The sequence below is a fragment of the Pinus tabuliformis genome, chromosome 6 (assembly GCF_031772625.1).
Source record: "Pinus tabuliformis cultivar Carrire ecotype Pingquan chromosome 6, CPIR1, whole genome shotgun sequence".
NCBI classification, from domain to species: domain Eukaryota; kingdom Viridiplantae; phylum Streptophyta; class Pinopsida; order Pinales; family Pinaceae; genus Pinus; species Pinus tabuliformis.
In genome coordinates, this window is record NC_142292.1 from 1,459,993,771 (window position 1) to 1,460,016,766 (window position 22,996).

The 22,996-nt window shown below is 30.9% G+C and overlaps 1 pseudogene across 1 annotated transcript; it reads left to right on the forward strand.

Annotated features, from left to right (window-relative positions):
* The first annotated feature begins 4,454 nt into the window (after nt 1-4,454).
* On the forward strand, nt 4,455-5,628 carry LOC149264129 (transcription factor MYB3 pseudogene; annotated as a pseudogene). The gene is made up of 3 exons (XR_016252709.1): nt 4,455-4,638; nt 4,730-4,859; nt 4,995-5,628. The product of XR_016252709.1 is annotated as a transcription factor MYB3 pseudogene (transcript).
* Nucleotides 5,629-22,996: the final 17,368 nt, after the last annotated feature.

Below are 22,996 nucleotides of genomic sequence, written 5' to 3' on the forward strand. Positions count from 1 at the left end.
TATTCTAGCAATCCATTATCATCAAATACTGCCTCCATGGGATGCTTCCATGCAACCAAATTAGAGGTGTCTTCCAAGTGATATGCTAGCTTTAGTCCATTGAAGGCCATCTTCTCTACTCTAAAAAATCATGCTACACTCAGCTCCAAATTTGAACCTCTTGAGAAACAACTTCGAAATTCATGTTCTAATGTGATATGAACTTCAATATGTAGAAATTATTTGTAGATTTGCAAGTTCTCATGAAGTTTTAATCAAAATCACAAGACACAAGCCTACTCTACTACTCTACGAACATTAATTCACAAATTAGAACAAAAATCTCTGACATGTAATAAGAAATCACAAACATGGAAATAATATTTTTCTCCTGGAAAACAATCTGCTAAAAACCCCAATGCTTACCTATATTAATCTGATGAATAAAGATGTATTACAATTGCTTTGCTCAACTTTCCACAATCTGCAAGTGCATAACCTATCTCTCTCCTCACTAAGAAGCTCTTACCCAAACTTAGTCAATTCCTTCTTGTTCTTGAGCCCATATTTTCCTTCCCAATCCCTGACTAAATAGGCCCCTATTAATTAGGAACTTCCTCCAAAATGCTTTCGCAATTCCTCAGGGTTGATCCCCTGACTTCATGCAACACCTGTACACTCAACTAGTTTACAATTGCTAGCTAACTACCATGCAAACTCCACTACAACTCGGCAAATCGAATTCGTTGCATGCATTATTATCTTATTGATTAATAGATGATCCTTGATGTCCCACTACTTAATTGACCACCAACTAGTTCTATTAAGAGTTAGAATTAGTTTAACTAATTACAATTGAAATTAACTCAACCTAGGATCTTAAAGTTTAGAAATCGCTACATACAACTCAACTTCATGCTTTTAACACTAGCTAACTGAGTTAACTCCTCCAAAATGTCTGCTCATTACGAATTTCAATTTTTCAAAGAAAAAAAAAAAAAATATATATATATATATATATATATAAAATAAAATAAAATTTTCATAGGGCACTTTTTATATAAAACTACATTAATTCGAATCAATTACAATCAAAATAACGATTTGAGTGCCTACCTATTCTGGGCAACCTGGGTCCCTTACACGATGAGGCTATTTTTTTTCGGAATCTTTCACACTCTCGTCAACATATGTACAACACACGTGATGATGTACAAATGATCTGCACTCACATGGAATTCTTATGGAATTGTCCTTTGCAATTATTAGTTTTCTTTAACATCCAACCCAATGTTGGAATCGATACATAACTTAAAGTACACCAGATATTTACAAAAAAGCGATTACCAAACAATCAAAGTATTAATGATGAGAAGAAGTCTCTATCCCATTAAATTGGGTAGAGATTTTATAATTAAATAGTTTGATAGGTAAACTTTGAAAACTTAAAAATATGTAATTTAATTATTGGTTCTATGCTTTTTTAATATATGCTTAATTTTGTTTTATTTAAAATTGGTAGAGATCTTGTAGATAAAAAACTTTGAATGTTGAATTTATATATTCATAAATCCATTTTAAATATAAAAGAAAAAAAATCACCATTTCAAAAAAATAAAAATTATGTTATATAATTGGAAAAACGAACTCCAAAACTTAGACAACGCAGTGTTGCAGCCTCTCCACTAACTGCACCAACTTCGATGTAGTTGCCTCACTGTCGTAATGAGTTACAAATTGTAACATGCTTGGAAGTCACAAATACGTTTTAATTGATTTTTTTTCCCCAAGAAATCTGATTGCAGTAGTGTTTAAATTATCATTTAGGAGGTAAATGGATTAGTATCATTAAAATTTTTGGAAACTCAAATTCGTAAAGATTTATTTATATTTGAAATAAATTGAGCACTTTGGAAATCCAAAGTTTTGAATCTTCCACAGCTGTAAGCCTAATTTTAAATTTTCTTAATCAAATTTTGAATTTGGAAACTTAAATTCGTCCAAATTTATTTATAATTAAAATAAATTTAACACAGCAGAAACCCAAATTTTTAAATCGTCATAACTGTAAGCCAAATTTAAAAAATTTCTATCAAATTTTATCAAAAATCATATTGCAGAGTGGAATCAAATTTAAAGGTAGCGCAGACATGGTGACCGTAAATTTCTGTTTTTCTCACCCACATCGAATCCTCCCTTTTCTTCACCTCATATCTTTATTTTCTAGTTCCACCTAAAACTTCTAAAAAAATAACAGCTCATGTCCCTGTCACGGTATTGCCAACCTAATTTCTCTATCATTGATTTCCACCTCACATTACCTGCGCCTCTTAAATAGACCAAACAGTCAAATATCACTACCAACCTTGCTTTGCCTACAGAAAGAACGTTTAGCCAAATTTATAATACTTGACGAGAAGACAGAAGAAAAAACAGTAATCACATAATTAATTATATATGCCTTGGAAAATGACACAGAAATCGAAAAAATTAATCATATAAATATAAATATAATCATAATAAGGTAAACCATTTTAAAAAACTAGATAGTGGTTTTCAGGTTTCAAGATTTTAGGTGCCTCAATTATTCTAGATAATTTTAAATCTATTTCCATCATGAAAAAAATAATCCAAAAATTTTAACCATTCAAATTATAGATGATTTAAAAAAATAACCGTCGTCCCTGTGGTTAGGAAAGACTACACCAATTTTGGTTATTTAGGTTGATGAATTTTTAATGTGAAAATGAATTTAAGGCCTCTGGAAAATCAGTGAATCTTTTAAATTTTACTGATTTAACAATCTAAAATTAAGATAATCTTAATTCCGAATGACTTCTAAGGTAAACAGATCTAAAAAGAATCTTAAAAGACCACTGCATTCGAGCTTTATATTAAATTTTACATCAATGTTATATAAATAGATATTAATGGAAACTTTAAATTAATATATATAAATAAAAATAAATAAACAAATAAATAAATATAATCTTAATTCCAATCACTTATGATGTAGATAAAGATAATCTTAATTCCGAATCACTTCTGAGGTAAACAGATCTAAAAAGAATTAAAAAAACCACTGCATTCGAGCTTTATATTAAATTTTGCATGAGTGTTATATAAATAGATATTAATGGAAACTTTAAATTGAAATATATATATAAATGAGAAGATTTTATATTAAATTTTTTATCAATGTTATACAAATATAAATAAATCATAAATATATATATTTTGGGAAAGTTTTATATTAAATTTTTCATCAATGTCATATAAATATAAATAGATTTATCAATAGCTTTTTAAACAAATATTTTTTTTTGGGTCATCTATATATATAATTGATTGTTGTTTATTTAAACAAAAAATAATAAAGTTAAATTTATATGTTTGTGAACATTTTGTAAAGAATTATTATATATTTTTGTTGGAGATTTTTCTTTTCAATCTTTTCTATAATTTAGTAGGATTGTTTTTGGATTATAGTTGTATAATTTGTAGAATTCAAGTGTGTAAGTATTTTAAGTGAAATGAAATTCTTTTATTAACTTATTTTAAATAACTAAAATCTATAATCTTGAAAAAAATTATATTATAATATTTAGACAAAATTTTGACTAATAATTAAATTTTATCGTCTCCTTATTAATTTTGCCAAAAATTCAATGAGCTTAAATTGTATCATTGTAACCGGCCTTTTTGGAGTACATGAAGATTATAACACTTTGTAAAACCTTACAAGTATCTAAGTTTTATAAAAAAATTTAATTTAAATTTTAGACAGTTGTATGGAAAGTCTCATTTTGTTTTTAACCATAGTGAATAGAATAGTATATTTAGGAATTTAAACTTTATTAAAAAAGGCCAGGAGTATTTCCCTTGAAATTTAAAATTAAGTAGAAAAAATAACATCTCAATAAACCAACCAAGGGAAAAGTCCTCATCCATAACCTTAACTTTTTAAAGAGAAATCAGCATGGTACACCTTCGGTAAGTCCTACCTAAAATATTGAAATTACGCATACCTGCCAAAGTACTCAAAGTTAAAATCCATGACCCTCACCTCCTTAAAATCCATGACCCTCACCTCCTTTATACAGAACATATAGAACAATATCATTTTTTCTTCTTAAAACCCCAATTAGTGATGTGATGTGATGTGTTGATTTGAATGACAGATCGCTCTGCTTATATTTTTGTTTGACTATATCCTTCTAGAATAACCATCTGTGGCTAGTATTACAATGAGAACTGTACCAGTTTAAATCAGAAATAAGAATAATCACGCTGTCACGTGGCCATGGTCGGTTCAAGATTTCATGAAGGACTTTTTAACTATTTTTTTGTTGACAATTTGAGAATGTATACATCACCTCAGCGAAAGAAAAGTTGCACGAAATCCAATTCTTTATTTATATATAATCCCCGTGTTTGCCAAAGAAGGGACGAAGTCAGTGCTGTCTCTGTATATTCAGAGAAGAGGAGATCATCTGCGGTGGAGTTACAAACGAAAAATATCGATGATGGGTAGATCTCCTTGCTGCTCAAACAAGGGACTCAACCGCGGGGCCTGGACCGAAAAGGAGGATATGATTCTCTTCACATACATTCAAATTCATGGCGATGGTCGATGGAAAAAGCTCCCTCAAAATGCGGGTGAATCTCAGGGAATCTCTTACATTGATTTATTCATGCAGCTGTAAATGTGTATTGGAAACCAAATAAGCATAATGGTTTTATTTGGCAGGTCTGAAGCGGTGTGCAAAGAGTTGTAGATTGCGTTGGCTCAACTATCTTCGTCCCGACATTAAACGTGGAAACATTTCTCCCGACGAGGAGGATCTCATTGTTCGGCTGCATCGCCTTCTTGGCAATCGGTATGTAAAGAGTGACTGAAAACTTATTCAATTATCAGAGTTCGTTGATGCCCCAAGTCGGAGGTTCGAATTGCTAATGGCATGGTAATAATTTCAATTGTGATGTGAGTGTCTATATATGCTACCTGCGTGCAGGTGGTCGTTGATAGCAGGACGACTGCCTGGACGAACAGACAACGAAATCAAGAACTACTGGAACAGTCATCTCTGTAAGAAGGTGCCGTTACGAAACCAATCTCAACCCAAATGGAAACAGCGAAACCTGGAGTCGAGGTCAAAAGATCCTTCTTCGTCACAAAATCCTGTGTTGAAAACCACCCCCATAAAAACAACGATCGCAGGGCAACACCCTGAAATTGTAATTCCAAATGGCTGCAGTAATAGTGAAAATTCAGCTTGTGGCTTCAAATTGTGTAATATTAAAAGAACTGCAAATTTCTCCATGTCAGGGTGTGACCTACTTATGAACGATTCCATCACACTGGATGATTTTGAGCCCCTTGCCTCTGAGATGACAGGGCCTAATGTTGTTGAAGAAGCAGTTACAAATTCTGTTTTCTCCATGGCAACTTTAAGGGCTGAGGATCCCCCACATTCGGATCATTTGACAGGCGTAACAGCTACTTTACGTGAAAGTTTATTTGATATGAACGAGCACTCATATCCCGACTGGAATATGTTCTTGTCTGATGTAACCTGTTCAGCAGATTTAGAATTTGAAGAGTTCTACAGGGAAGCGGCTGCAGAGAGAAATCAGTTTGAAATTTGAATATATATTTTTTTATAAAAGCACAGATATGCAGAGCGTTGGCAGCTTTACAGTCAGTGCCAATTATCAAGGAGTGGAAGAACTCTACAGTAACATGCAACGGGGAAAGCTCGAATATTTATAGAAATTAAGCGCACAGTCGCTGAACTTCCCACTGATGGAATCGGCAGATAAATAAGGGGAGGCGTAAAGACAAACATTAGTTGAAGGCCGTAGAGATGTCCCGTAAGATTCATAATTGCTTGTGTTTCTCAGGAATCATAACGACTAGAATTTCAACTATGTTGGTTTAATTTGCATCCATTGCAGAGATCGTAAAAAATTCTCTTACCCATTGATATATGTAAAAATGATATTTTTCCTTTTTTTTTAATGGTTATTTCTATTTAAAAAATTTGATTGAAAAGTCCATATAAAATTTAATTGAAAAGTCCATACATTGTGATAGGGTCGGTTTTTTAAGCACTTTTAAATGTTAAATCAGCGTTACATTATTATTCTTAAACATGATACTAATATATTCTTACTAATAAAAAAAAGTTAAATGGAAAAACAATATAGCCTTATAGATACTAATAATTATTACAACATATATATAAATGATATCACAAAAAACAGATCAGAAAAATCAGTGCTGGCAAAGTATGCATGTTCTTCCTCACACTATATTTGTATGGAACAACCAAAATAATTCACAAAGAAGACCATTATTTAAAAAGAAGAGTGAAAGAGGCAATTGAAATTGAAACTAAAATTAAGTAACACATGGAAAAGCCTATTAAATAAAATAAAAAATGAGTAAATACAGATACACAATAAATAAACATATAAATAAATAAATATAACCTATCACAACTAACATCCTACGTAACCCTAGTAAGTTATTTTAAATAAACCTTCAAACTATATCTTTAAAATTATTTTCATTACTAGTTAACCTGCTTTTAATACATATGCAATATATATATATATATATATATATATATATATATATATATATATAATCAAGTAAATAAATTTTAATAATTACATAATCATTCACTAATTAAACCATTAACATTTAAAAATAATAATAATAATAATAATAATAATATTATTATTATTATTATTAACCAGATAGTCGTTTAATAAGTGGACAATAAAATGAGACATCAAATAATTTCTCTTTTAACTATTAATAGCTCCATGATTTCATGCTCTCTCTTCTCAAAAGACAAATTAATGGACTCACTAAGTTAGTCCGAAACGTTGGTTTCGTAAACTGTTCACAGGTTTTTCTACAAATTTATAAAAATATACATAAATATTTATACAAATCAATATTTATACATATTAATCTATAATAAATATTAAATTATTTCTTTCATAATACATCTCACATTGCTAAAATTAAACGAATGATAACTAAATAAAGTATAATTTTATTTTAAATTATTATTAATAATAATTATAAAAATAAAAAATATTATATAAACAAAAAATATGTATATTTAAGAAAACATGGTTCTTAATTATAAAAATTTAACCTTATTTTATCATGGAAATTCTTAACATGTATATAAGTTTTTTTGATACAATATAATAGTTCAATATAAAAGCTTACTAATACCACACTCTCAAAACATCATAATTTATTTTCTATGATACTTGTTTATGATATTTTCTTAATCAATCAATTTAATTAAAAGTTTAAAAATAGCATCATTACTTTGTGGATAAATCTCAACTTTTTATTTCTATAAACTATTAAGACTATTCTAAAATATTTTATGGAAGTTAAAACTTTACCATCAGTATAATAATTAAATTAAAAATTCTTAAATTATTTTAAAATAAACCTATCTATTCCTACCTATCAAGAAAATTAATATTTAAAATTTAACTCAAACCATAAAACATATATGTTTTTTTGGTTATATATATAAATCCATTCTTCAGTAAAACAACCAAAATATACCCAATTTTTCATTTACGAGTATTAATATACATTAATTTATTAACTTCTATGCGGATCAACATAATATAAATAATTGGTCGTGTTAAGCTTAGAACGATTCGTTTTGAATTAGGATGGCGTTGCTTCAATGATGCGGATGGATGGAAATTGAACGGGTCATGGAAGGTAACATAGGCAGGAATTTTATCGATCTAATTTACCTGCCTAAAATAGTGGACTCGCAATTGTGCTAGTGAATTCAAACCACAAATACACGTTTTATAAGATTAATGTCCTTGACATCGAAGTTTGATGGTAACGGCTTTGAAAAGGCATTTATGCAACATTAACGCAATGAGAATTCATTAATGATGCTTAAAGATTCGTAAAACAAAGAAAGTTATATATTTTCTATATTCAAGTTTTTGTGATTCATAATGAATTAAACAAATTATTTTTGTAGAAATCACATGAGAGAATATTTTAGTCACGACATTTAGAACCAACAAGTGTGGTTCATCATTAGGACCAGATGAACACAGACCATAGCAAAGGCTTAAATATAGAGCAATTGTACTAAAAGGTTCCTTGCTAAGAGGTGCAATGCAACATTTATAAGAAAGGGGAATATGGAAAGAAATAATTAAGCGAAATATATGGATAATGAAATACATTTAAAATTTGAGTTTTTATATATTTTTTAAAAATGTAATAAGAGGTTAAATTTAAGAGGAAAGTTACATTAAACATAAATGTCCTACAACAATAGCAATCTTTGTAGGCACAAGGTACATAGTAGAGGAGTTCAATTTCTTTGGGGTGTTTTAAAATGATATGAATTCAATTATGAAAAAAAACACAACAAATCGACCTCACCTTCTAGCTAGGCATTCCTTGTAAGGATTTCTTGGGTAAAATCTCCGTGTCTATTGTGGATAGTGCTTTTTATTTTCCTCAATCAATTGAGTAGAAAATGAACAAACTAAAGAATATGGAATTGATGGAAAAACGATTTTTCCAAATTTGTCATGAAAAACTATTCCAATCATGCAAAGGCACAAACACAAAGGTTGAGTTTTTAGCTTTATGGGTCTTTCTTCATTTTGCAAGCAAGTGGGGGGTATCCAAATTAGACATCATGGATGACTCTAAATTGATGATAGATTGGACATGTAAAAACATTGTGTTGGGTAATGCATGTCATGCCCCCTTTCGTTAGGAAATACAAAATATTCTTCTATGCTTTGCAATGGTACTCTTTCAAGCATAACTTCAAAGGTTGAATCAAACGGTAGATGAATTATCAGAGGAAGCTTTGGAATTATAGCCTAGCTTTTTTTGTTTATATGAATATAGGGATAGCTAGCAGATGGAAATTGTGGTGTTCCATTTCTAAGTAGGATTATTTGCAACTTATCATTTTCAGTGTCTCTTTGATGTGCAAATGTTTCTAAGCTGTTTCTTGAAACAATATGTTAAGCATCAATTTCTTTTATCATTAAACAAATGTTTTTGTTTTGTCAATAAAAATGGTGAATATAATGTCATAATTATAGTGGTTATTTGGACTTTTAGGGAAGTGGCTCTTTAGATGTTGAATTTTGATGAGTCCTTCTAATAGTAACATGTATATTATCCATATTTATATAAATATAAACTTTTTAGTTTGGAATGCGTACATGTGTGTGTTGTTTCTTTCTTTGTGTTCAACATTGAAAATGAGAAAGATTAATTTTTACATGATCATCTTCCCAAATTAAATTTTGTCACCACTCTAAATCTCCAATATTAAACACTATGTATTGATATATGGAATTCTTATATTTAATGCAAATATAAAATAATAAAATATAATATTATTAATATTTTTCAAAATTAAAAATAAAAATCAAATTATAAAATATTAAATTTAAATAAAAGTATAAATAACGTGTAATTTATCAAAAAAAAATATTTTAAAATAAATAGATTACTTTCATGTAAACATTTTGTATATGACATAGAAATAATATTCAAATATTACTTCAAAAAATGAAAAAATATATTTAAAAAAATTACAAGTTATAGTATATAGCAAAAACATTTATAATGTGCTCTCAACATTGATAATAGGAGACAGATTAATTTTTACATTTTCATCTCCCTAAGTTAGATTTTTTGACCACTCAATCAATTATTTTCTGCAACTTGGAGGTTTTTCCCGTTCCTCTAAGCAGTCTCCTCAATAATGGACATTGTATTATCCTTAACAATTGAAGTTTAGATATTTGTTTTTCATCCTTCACATCACGGGGTCCCACTGTATTCTCTACCTTATAACACTGCAATAGCTCCAACCTCTAACTTCCTTAGCTCATTTCACCCCCCATATTTTAATGTCCCTTAAATTAGATAGCTTCTCAACAATGGACAAGTTTGTATAGTTGAAGAAGCCTCATGTCATCAAACATTAGAAGAACACCACTCTCAAGTTCCAATGCTTCAAAGCTCTAGCAATAGTGGATGCTTAACTTCTCTAGACGCGGTAATTTCTTCGTTCCCAATCTCTTCATTTTACCACGAGCACATATATCTATATCACTGAACTCTGACAATGTTTCTTCTCTTGACTATCCCACCATTATTTCTATTTTTTGTAGATTGTGAAGTTTCAAGCTCTTCAACATTGAAAAGCACTACCCATAATTCCACTCCCAATTTAGTATGCAGGAAGCTCCCTAAGTTGGCCACACTCTCACAAGTCTAAAACTCTCATGTTTTGAAACTAAGAAATGTAAATGGTCAAACTTACCCCCTCATAAGCCAAGAGGGAAAAAGTTTCCACCTTATTCAGATTAAAGTTTCCACCTTATTCAGATTATGAATATTGAAGGGAAAAATATGTTAATCCATCACATCATCTCTAATAAATTTTATATCCAAAACATGACACATGACTTCAAAAAACAATACATGTAAAAAGAGGGGTGGCAAGCTCCAGGTTGAACTAAAAAGACAATTCATGATGAATTATGCAACCAAAGCATGACATATCACTTTAAAAATACTTGAAATAATAATACATGTAGAAAGAGGGGTGACAAGTACCAGGTGGAGAGTGTTGGTGAGGGGCTACTAGTGTCCCTTAAAGGAAAAGTAGAATTATCACGTTCTTAAAGTTTGAGCAATCCTTGTAATAACAAAGCAAAGCCTTATGTGGTGCTACAAGGAATTGAATAAGTGGGCTCACTTAGTATTCATAAATTAATCATTATCAGTGACTCTAAACTCATTATCAAACACTTTCATTTTGGATCGTTCCCATTGGGTGTGGAGCCTAGCTATCTTTTTTATTGGAAGGTATTAATAGCATTGGACAGTAGCTCCTAAATGGGGTCTCAATGACATTCGTATGATATCCATCAGAGGGTTCCAAAAGTGGGCAATGACTACTTTTAATAAGCATCCCCCCGGCGGGGGTTCGGGGGCAGCACTCTTGAAGTTAAAAATACATGAAAAATTGCATTGTAAAATATTGTAATTTCGAATTCAATCTGGGTCATTCATTAGGAAGATGATATGAGGGTAGAAGATGTTGTAACATTATTTTGCAATTTACTTTTATTGTCAAAAAATAAAAAATAAAACAAAAAGAAACAAAAAGAAAAATAATATATATATATATATATATATATATATATATATATATATATATATATATATATATATATATATATATATATATATATATATATATATATATATATATATATATATAAGGGAAAAATGAAAAGGGTATTTAAAGAAAAAATAGATATATATTAAAAAAAAAAGAGCGATGAAAACCCTTAGAAAAATCAAAATGTGAGAGCTATCTCAAATGTCGTAATAGATATTAAATAAATTTAAATAAATTAGTTTAAATCACAAATTTAATCACGATTAGTTAATTGTTAATAAAGATGTTGTTGATATAACTTGTTTGTCTTATGTGATATCAATTGCTCTACAATAAAGCACCACGATCTATTCTGCCAAGATTGATGGCCCTCATTGACTTTGGACTCCCCTTTCCCTTCTGACAATTAATCAAAGGGGTGGATCTAGAAAACGAATTCTCCCCATCCCACTTTGTTTACATGTCACTCTATCATCAATTTCAGACCCCCTCCACCTAAACCATTTATTTCTCACACCCTCTGAAATCCACCTTCCCTCACTCCTGCCTAAATAATAACTATCAATCTTGTTCTCGCCAATCCAATCCTCCTTTCCCAAGTGTCACATTCCTATTTCAACTATTATGTTAGCATTAATGATCTATTCCAATAATATAACCATTGCCAAAATTAATGAACCTACTCCATTAACATATATTTTTCAACGGTAAATTCTCTCACCCATAAAATAAAAGAAAAACTCGTCCAATTGTCCTTTCCTCTACTGTTTCGTGATGCTGAGCAACTTAGACTATATTTGCAACCAAGAATAAAGATAAACAATTTTCAACCAGCCAACTCTCGGGTAATTACAGTCTTCTGCTTCATTTCTTTTCAAAATGTCTTCAAGGGTAAATCTAAAGTCGTAGTGGAAAACCCTACGCTTCCCCCTGTAATTGACCTAGATCACCAACCCTTACTAGATCAACATTATAAAATCTCTGAAACCAATTGTAAGTTTGATCTTTACGAACTCCACAATTGGTTAAAAATAAATAAAAAAATGATCTCAGTCACGAATTGAGTTTGTGGGACTGCTTCATACCTCATTTCATTTTTCTACAAAACCATCATTTCCCAGAATTTGTCTCATGGCACCATTTCAGGTACATACCCATTCAAAGAGCTATTGTTGCCCAAAAAAATAACATCTTGTTCACAATTACCCCTAAATCCATATGTCAATTGCTCCAAATCCAAAATTCAGCCTCTTTACATGCCTTCTCTGTAGACTCCCTCATGGAACTCTACGAAAACCTAGCTATGCTCCACAGAGCCAAAATTTTTGAGAAATTTCTACCTGAAAGTGTCCAATTTCCAAAAACAAACCTGCCTTACCCGTTCTTAATGTTTTCAAAAATGAAAAAACAAAATATTTCTATAGTTTCTTATTTGTCAGGCTATCAAACTCATCAACGGGTTAATGAAGAAATTATAGCTTCTCTATCAGTGTTCTCAGGAGGAGAAAATCCTTCAGTTCCTTTTCATTGTAGTGAATTCTTGGCAAAGGTCATCCATGGACAATTTCTTAAATTTTCTACCGAAGGATTTTTCAAGCACGCTTCAGTCTTAATTTACTTGTTCTTATTTCATCAAGTAGATAAATTTCAATTTACACTGCATAAATTAGATGAAAAGGGAAATGCACCATTTGTGATTCATTGGACTTCCTTGGTAGGGAATAATACCATTGAATTCACATTTAGTGATTATATGCATCAATTTTTATACAGAGTTTCTTGCCTACTTAACAGTGATTTTGAACCTATAATTGTACCTAAGATTAAGAGAATTCTACATCTCAATGAACAAACAAAGACATGTGACTAGTACCTGTATCAAAGCTACACCGAGATCATAGTGTATTGATGTGAATTTCCTTCATATAAATTTCCTAATTTTGTTCCCATAAGGATTTTTTCATTATAGTATATTAGGAAAATAATAAATATTGATGAGCTACACTTTGTGTCAGCTAAAAAGAAATCTCAGTTTAAGATCAAAACACAGGTTGGACCTTTCATTTGTAATGCAAGGAAAATAAAAAAGGGAGCATATCTCGTCCTTAAACAAGTGAAATTTAAACTCAGTTTTACTTGGTCATATGATCCTTTAGGAATTGTCTCAAAGCTAAGAGTAGAGTAGAAAACTACTCCTTATACTCACACTCCTAGACCTAAAATTGAGAAATATATGAATCAATATGAATGACAAGGAAATACATTGCAAGAAGTAGAGGAAAATGTACTTTCCTCTACAACATCACAAACTCCAGTGCCACTTGAAAAGTAGGATAAAAGACCAAGGGAAATTGTTTCCTCTCTACACTCAAAAATTCAAGGGAAAGAATTCTAGATATACAGAAAGAGACATAAAATTAATCCAACAAAAAGAATATTTGCAGGAAGAAAATAAACAGAATACAATAGTCTTAACAGGTCCTTATGCTACTACCTTCCTTCAAAATGAAGAGATATTTATAGGGTCACCAACATCTTTAGCTTCTAAAGAGCTAGTGGAAACATCCCAATCAGGAGAATTAGCCTATGATCAAGTTGAACCATTTATATTTGCAACATATAAGGAAATAAAAAAGAAGAATGAATCTTGGAAGCTACAACCAATTCTCAGTTATGGGAGCAAACAACATCATCACAACACCAACTTCTCTCTTCTTTTGGTACTCAGAAAGGAAAAATGAAAATATCTTTCCTTGAAGCCAAGGTTCCTTTTCGTAAGACTGAAGATGACTACAAAAAATGCATTTTTTATTTTAACATTGATCAAATCCATCCTATTGATCAAATGGATTTGCATAAACAAACCGATGAAATGATGTATTCTTCTCTAACAAATTCAACAATGAAAACATTTAGACTCTAGACTTCAGCTGACAATATTCAATCAATTAAAATTAGAAACACTGTCCTCTTTAGAAAAAGACACCAAGATAAAGTATTTAGAGGATTTGGTGATTAAAGTGGGATATGATCGCAATAATGTAAAAGTTGTTGAGGAGATAATTAAAAGATTTTTTTTTGATATTGCAACATTAAAGAAGCAACTGAAACTTCCATCTACTGAAGATCCACAAACAAAGGAAGTTAGTCAACTAGGAAAGGAAGAAGAATATATGTTCAAAATCATCATTGAACAAAACAGACAGATTAAGGAAATGGAGACAGAAATAGAAAAATGCTAAAAGAGAAAGAACAATAATCAACTCAATTAGGAGTTATTCCTCTAACAGTAGTTCCAATCATAGGTATATCAACAACAATGGATTCTACTTTAGCAACTACTACAACAGTGGAGACAGTCTATAAATACATCAACTGAATAATCATAGCTATGGAAGATTTATCTATCAGAGGGTAGGAGATTGAAAAACTGAAAGCTCGACTTAATAATCTCCACGAACAAAAATAAAAAATTGATAATGTGTATTTGTGAGAGCTTTAGAAAACTCACAGATTAACTTAAATGATTTAATTTCTAGATAACGAATCTATTATGGTACAGCCAATTACACAAGAGAAGGAGAATATTTGGGTAGAGATTAATGAAGCAATCACTGAAATTTGGCCTTCAATTGAAATTATTTTCAAGCAAGAAGGGTTGGTGTAGAAGTAAAAAGAAGTCATAAAAGATGTAAAGGAAAATTTGGGACATAAACTAGGTGAAGCTACTGCCTTTGTAAGAATTTTAAATTCAAATATAAAAGACGAACTAGAAGAATATGAGATTTCAGATAGAACTAAGACAATTCTTGAGGTAAGACGAATTCTTACTAAAATAAATTTAATGCTACAGTTAGAAAATAAATTTCATAACCTACAGGCCAGCATTCAAAATTTCAACAGAAAGTTCAATATACTGCATCAAAAAGGACTTCTATGTTTAAAGGGGATCGGAGATAAATTAGTTCATCTCGATGATTATCAACAAAATTTATATTCCATAGCAAGAGATAAATCCAAAATTTCAACCATAAAGGGAACTATTATAGGGAAGGCTTTAATGGAAGGGTGTAACTTCAAATTATTTATCAAACATGAAATAAAACATTTGTTTATTGTCAAGACCACTTTCTAGAAATATACCAAAGTGGATGAAACTTATAGAAAGACAATCAAATTTTCCATCCAAGATGAAGAAAGATGGGATAAATTATGTCATCGTCTTGAGTAAACAGATATTAATCTTCAGCAGCAAAGAAACAACCTTTTCAGTCCAGGTCATCAACAAAATCCTCAAAATAAGTGCCAGAAAGATTTAGTAGTTTAATTTTCCTATTTTCTTGTACTATTTTTGTAAACAATTTTCTTAGATATTTTGTAAAGAATTCTTGATATTTTAATCAAGATATTTTGAAAAAAATTGATAAATACTTCATATATCGAAGTACAAAGGTTTGAACCCTTGTGATAATCTACCAAGCAAAAATGTATTCATCTGAAGTTTTCTGATTTTAATGAAAGGGTTCTAAATATTCTTCAAAGCAGTTGTGTTCATGTGAGTTATCCGTTGCTATTTTGTTTCATATTGTAAATTCTGCATATATTTAATTTTGAGGTAAGAAATATAGGTAAGATAAGGTTGAGTATCAACCTATCTGAAATCCCCTATGAAGTTATAATATATTACAGGGATTAATTTATTGGATTGTTTGTCTGAAATAACTCTACATCTTTAAATTGTCACTTCCTCATCAATTTAAATATTATTTTTTGGGCTGTAAACATTGGTTACAGGCATCTTTTCCATATAGTTAATTAAATAATCTGTCTGATTTTTGATAGTCCATAGACTCTTTGATTTCTACCTTACACATCTCTTTTAAACCAAATTTATGTCAAGAGGTGGAGAACCAACCCTTTTATTATATCATGATTAATTAAGATTCAACACCTGTTTGAATTAGTTTAGAACATTGGTCATCCAAACATTTTAAAAAACCAACAAAATATCTTAGATGCTCTGACATAATTTCTAACCTAGAATTATCTTTGAAGGTACAACAAAAGTTATGTTAATTTAGGGTTCTTAACCCTAGAAGGCAACCCTTAGTTTATATGAGGGAATTCTAGTGCGACTGTGTATTATTATTCTGAGAGAGAGAGGGGGAGAGGAGGATGAGGTTGTGTGAGATAGAAGAGGAAATTATAACAGATCTGTTGTAGGTTGTATCTCTTCATTTTGTTGGATAATATAAAAGGAATGACTCGTTGTTTCTCTATGGATGTAGCCCAAATTGGGTGAACGACATATATCTGTGTCTCTCTTATTTTATGCATTTTTGTATTTGTGTTTCTACAATATTTTATGTATTTCATTGCTCGCTTAATTAACTTCTAACACTTTCCCCTAGACTTCAATCTCAATTCAATATTTAAAAGGATTCAACGTAATCTAGGTTCCATTGATTTTTAATGAATTCATGTGCTAAGGAATAATAACACTAAGTTGGATTATTTAGCCAACCTTAGCTTTTGTAATGTAGAGTGAACATTCAATATCAATGATTGGGAGTTTCATGCCCCCATTTGATGAGAATGAAAGCACTTTCTCATCTATGCGAGCATCACATAGTGACACAAGAGGTTATGTCTAGCATTATGTTGACAAATGGCATGGTGGCACTTCAATATAACTCAATTATGAAATAGTTTGGTTTTGTCCTCCCTCTCCCAATGGTTATAGTGATGTACATTCTAAGTCATGGAAAACGAAGGAGGGAGTTAAATATTATGGTACAATAGATGGTAACTATGATGTAGCCCGCCATTTGGTTTATGAGGTGGTTCTTCTAAAGCATAAATCTTGGGACTCTGTTGAAGCAAGGCTCGTGGATTTTGAATGGATGTATTATTATATTTGCTTGCAATCAGAGGCAATAATTACATGAATATAGTTTTTGATATTTAGCATTTAAGGATTGTTTAGCTTGTGGGGATTTCTATGGATTACAAGGAAAATATGATAGTGCATGCCCAGTTTGTTCAATGGAAAATCCCATAATTTCCCTCTTTGATGTATCATACCTTCAAAATAGTGCTGATCAACTAAAATTGAAGTACCATATACTATAAATACAACTAAGATCATATGTAATAAATTGTATAACAAAAACATGACACATGACTTTAACTAACAATACACGTAGAATGAGGGGTGGCAAGTGCCAAGTTCAACTAACAATACAATTCATGATAAATTATAAAATGAAAGCATGACAGATCACTTTAACAAACAATACATGTAGAAAGAGGGGTGGAAAGTTTTGGGTTGCAATAACATGACAATTCATGATAAACTATACAACTGAATCATGACACACAACTTTAACTAATAATACATGTGGAAAGAGGAGTGGCAAGTGTTGGTTGGGTTTTGTTGGCAAGGGGTTGCTAGTGTACCTTAGAGGACAAGTAGAATTATCTTCTTCCCAAAGTTTGACCAGAGCCTCTAATAACCAAGCAAAGCCTTATGTGGTACTACAAGGAATTAAACAAGTGGCTTCACTTAGTATTCACAAATTAATCATTATGAGTGACTCTAAACTCACTATCAAACAATTTCATTTTGAATTCTCCCCTGTAGACTTTAAGATCATTTTAATATTTAAAAGGATTCAACATAATCTAGGTTCCATTAAGTTCCAATGAATTTGTGTTCTAAAGAATAATAACATCAAGGTGGATTCTTTAGCCAACCTCACCATTTACAGTGCAAAGGGAACATTCAATATGAATGTTTGGTAGTATCACTCCCCATTTGATGACAATGAAACAACTTGGACATTTATGTAGGCATCATCTAGTGACACAAGAGGCCATGTCTAGGGTTATGTTGACAAATGGCATTGCAACACTTCAATATAAATCAATTATTCAATACTTGGTTTTTTTCCCATCTCACCCAATGGTTATGACAATGTACATTCCAAATCATGGGAAATGAAGGAGGAATATCATTATGATCATACAATAGATGGTAACTATGGTACAACCCCTCCATTTGGTTTATGTGGCATTTCTTCGTAAGCATAAGGCTTGGGACTCTGTGGAGGCGAGGCTCATGGACTTTGAATGGATGCAATATTCTCTTTTCTTAGCATCGAAGGAAACAATTGCATGAATATAGGTTTTGAGATTTAGCATTGTAAGGATTATCTGGCTCGTGGGGATTTCTATGGATTACCAATGAAATATGACAGTGAATGCCTACATTGTTGATAGAAAATCCAATAATTTCCCTCCTTTGAGATCTTATGCCTTTAAAAAAACATGGATTAACTACAATTAAAGTACCATTGGCTAGAAACACAACAGACATACATAATGGAATTACTAATTGAATAAACAAAACAACTAAAAGGTAAGAAGATGAAATAAGTAGTTTAAGGAGTCAAATAGAGGAAATGAAGCAAATTTCCATGTAGGGTACTCATATTGTACCTCCTCTTCCAACTCTATATGCTCTCATATCATCATCCTTCTCGACATAAATGTATATGCTCAAATTGTGGAGCTTGAAACCTCACAAGGTTTGGTCAGAAATCCCCTTTTATTTAAGTAACATGAAAGTGATATTTTATTTAATTATAAGTATATATTACAAAATCTACACAACCAAGACTTTTGATTATGCTGGCATTTTAATTTTATATTATACAAAGGAGAGATGCTTTGATCACTAAACAATAATTTTCCATATAGTTTTAATCTCTATTACATTTCCAAACATAAAAATTGATTGATATAAAATTTCTCAATTACAATGAAATTATATATATATATATATATATATATATATATATATATATATATATATATATCACAAATATTCAATAAAATTATAAAGCAATTACAATCTCTATCAAATTATATGTATACCAACATTGAACCATCTTAACTCTGTATCTACCAAGAGATGAGAGGGATCAAATGTCTCAAGATGCAAAACTTGAGGAAATGTTTGCCCCTTAAGGGATTTGATTCCTCTTACCTCTTGATACATCTGGAGTTAAGATGAAAGTATGATAATTTTAACCAATAGATATAAAAAATTTAACTATATATATATATATATATATATATCAACCTACATATTGAAATATTTGATTTATCTTATATTAATTTAATTTTTTTTTATTAATAATGTTTAAATATTATATATAAATTCCATAAGAAAAATCGAATAAATTACACTTTTCTAGATTGACAACCTAATAAATTATACATCTCTCTCACCACTAATTTTTTTTCAACTTCTTCATATTGTCAAGATTGAAGGGAAAGATATGCTCCTAGACCACTCTATAGCATCAAGTAATGATTCTCATCACTACTGCTTTGGTAAATTAATTACAAAATAAATAAATATATATAGTCAAGACTATGAACCTTTAGATGACAAGTTAACTTTGGCATGCCATGGGCAATATCGATGATGTTAATGCCATGTTCATTAAACCTATAATTGCTGGGATTGACATAAAAATAATGTGAATTCATCAAAAACATAAACGAATACGAATTCTTTATACGTGATTCTTTGTCGCAATCTAAACAGAATTATTGTTATCAAGCCAACAAGATCAAATATACGAAGAAGGTGAATGGGAAACAGCGAGGACAATCTGGTTTAACATTGATCTAATAATTTGATCTTGGCTGTAGATTCATTGTTTCAAGAGTTAGATTTAACTTGATGATTTTTGTCTAAATTGCGACAAAATGAGTCGTGCACTGATGCAGTTCCTCCCCCTCTACCAGAGCCAGGAAAGATGGTACATTCATTTGCACGACTCTTACTGCCTCATATGTAAACATCAGTCATCGAACCTCGGGGATGAGCTTCATCAAGACAGGATGAGCAGTTTCAGCTTTCAATGATAGACCCTACGAAGTCATACTTCGGGACCGGTTGATGAAGCAAATTTGTTTGATGACAATGCCAACATGATGGGTGGCGGGGGCACTGGCCGAGCTGGTGGCAAAGGCGCTGGCACACATCGTGTCGGTGGGAATCCCACATTGATTTTTCCACGTGTCGGATTTTTTTATGAGAGCAAGGAGGACGAAAATAAAGCTTCCTGATTGGTTAGGGTGAACAGTGTTTGTCCACCCTAACCTGGCAGAGGAAACACCTATCAACCTAATTAACCAGTGAATAAAAATGAAAAACCAGTGAATAAAAATGAAAAATACGGAAATATAGTAATGAAATATATAAATAACATTATATATTATATATTATAATATATATAAATAACATTATGTCGACAAATGTCTGTCTACATGTGTTTTATCCCAAGTTATTCTTTCAAATATATTAAATTGTTAATATGTTTTTTTTTTAATTATTATGGTGTTTCACATTTTATTTCTAACGATATATTAGAATTGTATTTAGATTAATAATATTTATGATGTGGGAAATGCTATCATGTCAATTAAGTTTATTTTAAAGTAAATGAAAGGTATGATTATTAATCTTTCAAAATTCAATTTTCATGAATAATGTATTAAATGTTAATAAATTTAATTTAAATTTGTATTTATTAAATATAACTAAATTTTAAAAATTATTTTATTATTATTTAATATGAAAAACTTTAATATATGATATAAAATTAAATGACAAATTCTTTTTTATAATTTACAAAAATTAATCTCTTTATCTTTTTTTCATATATTTAATTCCTATTCATTTTTGAAATTTCAAATTTATGCTTATCATACTTAGATATTCATTATAAGTTATTTTAAAAATAATCATAATCGTTGAAAGTCAAGGAAGGAGATGTTGCAGGGAATACTGCAACCTCAGTCATACGAATATCTTCAACAAAAATGCTATAAACGAAAGAGAGAGGAGAATTTCATAAAGAAAATGGGAAATTTTCAATAACTTAAGTACACCATTTGATTTTTAAAATATGAAACAAAAGATCTACCAAAGCGAAAATTCAGAATTTAAAAATAAATAAATTAAATATTCAAAAAATTAATTATAGATTAAAAGTTGAAAAGAAAAAAAAATAATGGTATATTATATATTTCTAATGAATAGAGTTCCAGAGGAATGGGGTTTTAGGGCTTAGTTTTTCCGTGTTCTCTCTGGATCCAGGATGGAAGCCAGCTAACTCAATTATTCTGATGACCCTTATTATGGTTATGAAATTTGGTGTTCCCCTCCTATTTTAGCCTCCTTGTCAATTTTGACACTGTCACTCTACCAGAACTAGACCATTGATCCAACACATCATTTTGTTGACACTTCTTGTTGTCCCACGTCGTCTCCCTCCACTTTCCCACCTCTCAACCTTCATGCCCATCTCCAATCACACTCTCGGTATGCTACCCCCTTCCCCTTTATTGTTCAATTTAACTGTCTACTTGTAACCCTCGTGTTGTCTACCATGAACTCTCCTCAGCATCATCTATTCGACATTTTCGACAATGCTACATTACTTTTTATGGTATCCCCTTTATATTTTCCTTCCACAACTGGATTTCTGTGCGATATACTTATGGGGGAAATTCTCTACGGCCACTATTTTTGATTTTTCGATCACCATCCTCGATACCACCTCAAAAAACTACATTGAAATACAAAAAAAAAATGTGTCAAGAAGAATCTAGTTCAGCCAAGCTTAGTCCTTGGAGTAGATATCAAATTGAATGACATTTCCAAGATGGAAGAATCCACAATTGTGGGAAGGTTTTTAAGTAAAAGGATGGACATCGATGTTATGTGATATTGGACAACAAAACATTTCACTCTGGCTATATGGTACTCACCCAGATGCATAATCTTGCTAAAATGGTGGTTAGGATGGATTAATTGTTAAGGGATTATGCGAATACACTTCTTTCTCAAAAAATGGTTGGTATAATTTGATGCCCATTCTGAGTGACTCCCAGTGGTCCCCATTTATGTAAGACTTCTTGCGCTCCCCCTAAAATATTGGTTTGAAGAGGTATTCCTAGAAATTTGGAACATCCCTGGTTTTTGTTATGATGTGGATTTTTCTTTGAAGGAATCGAGTTATATTGTGATGCCTCAAATTTTTCTTATACTTAGTCTAACATCGAGTATTCCTTATTTTATTACTATTACAACAAACATAAAAATGCATAAGCAAGTCCTCAACTATGAAGGAATCCCATATAAATTTTCTAGGTGCCATTCATATGAACACCTAGGAGAGGATTTCCCTAGTGGTGAGCTGAAGAAAAAATGTGTTCAAAACCTGCATATGAGAAACTTTGTAAGGAATATATCCATGGACACTGCATATGACCCCAACAATAATCTAGATGGTAAAAATCACAACCTCATGGAAACCTTTCAAGGAACTTCGAGCACAACAGAGGTAGTGCACATAGATGACTGTATTGTCACTTTGGAGTTACCCATGGGAGATGTGCATCTCGATGTCATAGCTGAAACGACCTCTTCTTTAGGTGTGTTCCATACATGAATCCATTCCCATGATTCATTTTTTGATGCTTTGTCTCTATGTAATTTCCCCCCTTTGGATCTACTAAATATTTATGTTCGCCTCCCTTCTCCCTCTATTGCCTTTCCTCCTCCTTCCCCTATTACCCCCATTTCTCTTATTAACAAGATTTCCCTCTTGTCGAAGGATTCTTTTCCTCCTCTCCCTTCAGTCTCTCGCAACCATCATCAAAATCTCTGCTCTCTTTCCTCTCATTCAATT